Consider the following 6,564-nt stretch of genomic DNA (forward strand, 5'->3'; position numbering starts at 1 on the left):
CTGTGAAGAAGAGTGGGGGGAGGGGCTATAGATTAATCCAGGACTTAAGGGGAATTAATAAAGTTGTTGAGAGCCAATTCCCCGTAGTGCCGAATCCAGCTGTCATCCTCATGCAGATTCCACCGTCTGCTAGTCACTTTACTGTCATTGACCTATGTTCTGCTTTCTTCTCAGTCCCTCTTCACCCTGACTGCCAATACCTTTTTGCATTCTCCTACCGGGGAGTGCAATTTACATGGACCAGACTGCCCCAGGGGTTCGTTGACAGCTCCAGTATTTTCTATGAAGCCTTACATGACTGTTTGCAATCCTTTCAACCCCACAATGGGTCTGTTCTAATTCAATATGTGGACGATTTGTTGCTGTGCTCTGATTCTTTTATGTCATGTTTACATGATACTAAATTGTTGTTGCTTCATCTTTCACAAACAGGGCACAAGGTGGCAAAGGATAAATTGAAGCCATGTCAGACTAAGGTCAAATACTTAGGACACTGCCTCACTAAGGGGCTAAGACACTTGACAACCGACAGGATTAAGGCCATACAACACATGACTCTGCCGCAGAGCCAGAAGCAGATTCGTACTTTCTTGGGGATGTGTGGATACTGTAGATCCTGGATCCCAGGTTTTTCTATTCTGGCATTACCATTGCAGGAGCTAGTCTCTTCTTCAAAACCAGAACGTGTCGTACACACAGAAGAGTCAGAGCAAGCGTTCTTTAATCTTAAAGATAGTCTGACTAGAGCACCTGCATTGGGAATACCTGATTATGAAAAGCCTTTTGAGCTATACTGTACGGAAGCTGATGGTTGTGCAGCAGGTGTCCTCAAACAGAAACATGGTGACGCTAGCAGACCGGTAGCATACTACAGTGCACAATTGGACACTGTGGCAAGATCACTCCCAACATGTCTCAGAAGTGTAGCAGCAACTGCTCTTCTGGTAAGTAAGAGCGAGGACGTAGTATTAGGACATAATTCAACTCTCTATACACCCCATGCTGTATCAGCTCTGTTAAATTCAGCCCAAACCAGACATGTTTCTTCAGCTAGATTCACAAAGTGGGAACTAGCCCTGATGGCACCCTCAAACATCACCATCAAACAATGTAGCCCCTTAAATCCAGCTACATACCTTCCATATGTGTCTCTAGAGACACAAAGGGTGGGAGGTGAGGAGACCCTGGTTGATGATGAGTTAGGCAAGAATACTGACACGCATAACTGTATGGAAGACCTGAATCAGACCTTTACTGCAAGGCCCGACATACGTGACACCCTCTTAGAAAATGTAGATTTTACGTTTTATACAGATGGTAGTTGTCATAGACAGACAGAGACGGGAGAGCTATGTACTGGTTATGCTGTTGTAGATGATCAGGATGTGGTAGAAGCTGAAGCCCTTGGTCCACCTCACTCAGCCCAGGTGGCGGAACTAGTAGCATTAAGGAGAGCGTGTGAGTTGGCAGAGGGTAAATCAGCCAATATATATACTGACTCTAGGTACGCCTTCGGGGTAGTGCACGATTTTGGGGCCCTTTGGCGTCTTAGAAACTTTACGACAGTAGCAGGTATGCCAGTGGCACACTCACAACACATAAAAGGACTTCTGACAGTGATACAGTTACCCAGAACAGTAGCCATCATAAAGTGCAAAGCCCATACCTTTGAAAAAGACCCAGTGTCATTGGGCAACAACAGGGCAGACGAAGGTGCTAAATGGGCAGCAGGGCAAACCTATGACTGTATCGACCGAGACTATGATGGTTTTTCAGACATTAGACATGCAGAAATTAATTGAAATGCAAGATGTGTGTTCCCTGCAGGAAAAGGCAGTCTGGAAGGCGAAGAGATGTGGTCAAGAGTCCTCAGGACTCTGGAGGGATAGACAAGGTAAGCCTGTAGCTCCCCGAACGTACTATCCAAGCCTGGCTGAAGCAGCACACGGCCTGACTCACCTGGGTAAAGAAGGTATGTGCAAACTGGTGAGAGCATACTGGTGTGCTCCCGGATTTTCCTCTCAGGCTGGTAAGATGGCAATGTCATGTCTTACATGTTTGAGGAAAAATGACGGGAAAACTATTCCAACCGAGCCATCCTACATCCCTCCTACAGATGGACCTTTTCAGGTAATACAAATTGACTATATCCAATTACCACCATGCAGGAATGTAAAGTATGTGTTAGTGTGTATTGATGTGTTTTCCGATTGGGTAGAAGCATATCCGGCAGCCACTAATACTGCTGTGTTCACTGCAAAGAAAATTGTACAAGACTTTGTATGTAGGTTCGGTATCCCTAGAATCATTGAAAGTGATAGGGGTACCCACTTTACTGGTGATATCTTCCAAAATATGTGTAAACTCATGGGAATCGGTAGCAGACTTCACACCCCTTACCGACCACAAGCCAGTGGTAAGGTGGAGAGAGTAAATGGTACTATAAAGAACAAGCTTGGTAAGGTAATGGCTAAAACTGGGTTGGCATGGCCAGAGGCTTTGCCATTGGTCCTCCATATCATTCGGACCACTCATAGACCTCCTCTTAATCTGTCCCCCTTTGAGATACTGTTCGGACGACAACCTCATTTGATTGTGAGTCCACAAGACGACTTGAAGTGTAATAATGAAGTGACTGTACAATATCTTATAAGAATGAGTAGACAGCTAAAGCAACAACAGCAAAAACTAAAAATGCTGTCACCTGGTATGCCAGAAACGAACTGTCATGATGTTGAACCTGGAGACTATGTTATGATCCGCAATTTCTTACGTTCAGGTTGTTTAACAGACCGTTGGGAAGGCCCGTACCAAGTGCTGCTGACCAGTACTACATCACTGAAGGTTGCAGAGAGAGACACTTGGGTCCATTCCACCGACGGCAGGAGAGTACATAATCCGGAGAAAGTGCAAGATAAAACTGAGACCGACGACATAGATCTGTCACTTGTGAGTCTGTTCCGGGAGACCTAAAGCCTGCAGTCGAGACACCTGAACCAGAGACGTTGCCCAAGAACTATCTTTCCAGCGATAGAGTGGTGGTTTTTGTTTTTCTTTTGTTCCAGGATTTTCCTTGTTTTTACGCTTTCTAGGACATTCTATTTTTGTGAAGAAGGATGGAGGACGGAGGAGGGTTCTGGTAGTGATGCGGATGAGATGGAGGCAGAGGAAAATTTATTAGGATACTCAGAATTTTATATTGCTGGGCGCTCATCAAATGATTATCCAAAAGTGCAGATCTAATATTCTATTGATGTCATAAAGCCAATGAATAGTTGCTAACATTTATTAAAATACAATAAAATTACAATAGAAGTATGAACATGTGTTGCCATACATAAATGAATAAAATAACGATATGTGTATTACTAATACTAACAATTTGAATATAGGTTAACAACCTACTGCATATTAGCAGGTATAACTTGATATAATAAACAGTAAATGACAATGAATGACAATAATAATAATCTCTTTCTTAAACGTCCATGAAACACAGTCCTAATTTCCTTGGTTAATGACGCATGCTGCTGGAGATAAAACCTTGTATGATATCAACATATAATTATTAACAGTCCCCATGAAGGTAGGAAACTTCCGAAACAAAAGGAGTATCCGTCACGCTTGGCATCAATATATCCGCTATGAGGAATGAATTAGGCTCTCAAAATGTGTTAGTCCATGCGATATGATATGATACTTGCGGTTTGTAGTTGGAATAAGTGTAGGTCCAGAATGCGCAGTGAATCCACTTTTATGTCCCGATGTTCCACAGTCAAAATACTAATAACAACTTGTCCCAACCGAAAAAAGAGAAAAGAAAAAAGGAGAAAAAAAGAAGGGGGGAGATAGATCAGCAGCGGGTGATCACGCCGCTGCTGTTAGCGGCTGTCGATGCGTTCCACTGTGGAGCGCAAACACACTTCCGGTATTGACGTCACTTCCGGATATTGCTTTGGGCCAATAGAATGATAGTGGGTGGAGTCCCAACGCGTTTCGTCCTGCTCCGGACTTAAGGACATATTGAAACAGGGTCTAGACAGAGGCATTATTACCCTTAACGAGTTTAATTACATCTACAATAAAGACCCGATTATCCCTGTCATATATTACCTCCCGAAAATTCACAAGCATGTGACAAAACCACCTGGGAGACCGATAATATCTGGTATCGGTTCTCTAACAGCCAATTTGTCTCACTATGTTGATATGTTCCTGCAACCATATGTGAAAACACAAGAAGCCTATCTGCAGGACACCACACATATCTTACAACTTCTTGAGAACATTACGTGGAACAACGAATATTGGTTAGTCACATGCGATGTATCATCGCTCTACACGGTCATCAGGCATGAATTAGGATTAGCTAGCACCAGATTCTTTTTAGAATCAGACTCCAGTCTCACCCGTCAACAGGTTGAATTCATATTATCTATTATTGAATTCATTTTGTATCATAACTACTTTTGGTATGAGGGGGACTACTACCTGCAGATGCAGGGAACCGCCATGGGTACCAGGTTCGCACCCAGCTATGCGAACCTCTATATGAGTTATTGGGAGAACGGATTCATCTGGACCCAACATAGCTGGAGTGCGAACCTGGTACTCTGGAGGCGATACATTGATGATATTTTGGTAATTTGGAAAGGGACAGAACAAGCCTTGCTTCAATTTCTTGGATATATTAACAACAATGAGTTTGGTTTAAAATTTGTGGCTAATTTTAGTCAATCATCTGTACAATTTTTAGACCTCGAGATTTTTATCAAAGAGAACAAACTAATGACAAAAACATACCGAAAAGCTGTTGACGTCAACAGTTTCATCTTGGCTAATAGTAGTCATCATCCGAACTGGCTACGCAGTATACCATTTAGTCAGTTCACTCGTGTTAGACGTAACTGTACAGCAATAGAGGATTTTATTGAACAAGGTAAAGATATGCAGCAACAATTTCTTGACAAGAAGTATGACCCTCACATAGTTGGCCAAGCCTTTAATAAACTTCAGGATACAGATAGGAGTCAGTTACTTAAATATAAAAGCGAAAATAATAGCGGTAAGGAGGAATCTACACGATCCACTACACTGAATAATGATAGGATATTCTTTGTGTCTAACTATTCCCAGGAATCAGATAAAATTAGACGAATCATCCAGAAGCATTGGTATATTCTGCAACAGGATGACATACTGGGATCCATATTACCAGTTAAACCCTGCATGTCCTTCAGGAAAGCCCCTGACTTCAAACAAAAACTAACTTCCAGCTATATCCCTAAAGAAGAACAAAATAAGATTGGTAACTGGCTACATAACACCAAAAAAGGATTTTACTACTGCGGACAATGCTCGAACTGCACAAGATTAAGGTGCAGGAGCACTAGGCCAATCACAGAGTATCACTCTGAGGTCAGTGGTAAAACATATCCGATTAAGGAATTCATTACCTGCAATAGTAGGCATGTTGTCTATCTACTACAATGTAGTTGTGGCAAACAATACGTAGGTAGAACCATTAGACTCTTAAAAGAAAGGATTAGAGAACATCTGAGGAACATAACTATTGGGTTTGTAAACCATCACGTGTCCAAGCATTTCAAAGACACACACAACTGTGAATATGAAGGGATGTCATTTATTGGAATTAAGAAAATTAATAAAAATTGGAGAGGAGGGAACCTGACGAAATATCTAAATAAAGAGGAAACAAAGGCTATTTATTATTTGAAGACATTGGCACCTAAAGGTCTCAATATTGACTTTGACCTTTCTCTGTGATGAATTTATAGATTCCAGCCATATTCCACTTGGATAGATGGGTAAGTGTACAGTGAGCATGGTACAAGTGGGTAATGGGAATTTAAATTTACAGCCATACCTCTCTGGTTATGCCCAATCCCAGTCGACCTTGGAAGCCAAGCAGAGAGGGCCAGGTAAGTAATGGGATAGGAGACTACCTATGAATACCCGGTGCTGTAGGTTCCTCCCCATCCCTCACGCTTTCCAGTGCTATCTGCACTACACCCAGACCAAAAACAAAAGTGGATTCAAAAGAGGAATCAGATTATAGAACATGGGATCCTCCTAAATGTCATCTTATCACTGTCAAATATCATACTTGTTACCTCAATTTTCATACTTGTTCCCCTAATCTTTATTATGAGCTATCATAATTAGCATGTGCAAAATATATATACCATTAAGCCCTTAAGGATCACGGTTATTTCCATATCTTGTCATCTATATATAAAAAATGGTTTCCTTATGCTATTGCAAACAGAATCTGTTTACAAAAGAATCTCTGTTGTACATTCAATGTTTATATGTCTATATATTTATTTCTATATATGTTTTCATTTAATTCATGTATTAATATCATTGAAATGAGGTAATTTGTGACAACTACAATATGACAATGCACACTGTTTAATGCTGCATGTATTTTGAGGATACATATAAGACAGTATAATATCATGCTGACTGAAGTGACTATTAAAAGCATAAATATACCGCATTCATTGCGTGCATAATGAGCTGTATTATACGAAAACAAAG

The 6,564-nt window shown here is 41.3% G+C and overlaps 1 pseudogene; it reads left to right on the forward strand.

The window, feature by feature from the left end:
* Positions 1-5,873: 5,873 nt before the first annotated feature.
* LOC142136338 (5S ribosomal RNA) lies at positions 5,874-5,991 on the forward strand (annotated as a pseudogene).
* Positions 5,992-6,564: the final 573 nt, after the last annotated feature.

Source organism: Mixophyes fleayi, chromosome 1, assembly GCF_038048845.1.
Source record: "Mixophyes fleayi isolate aMixFle1 chromosome 1, aMixFle1.hap1, whole genome shotgun sequence".
NCBI lineage: Eukaryota > Metazoa > Chordata > Amphibia > Anura > Limnodynastidae > Mixophyes > Mixophyes fleayi.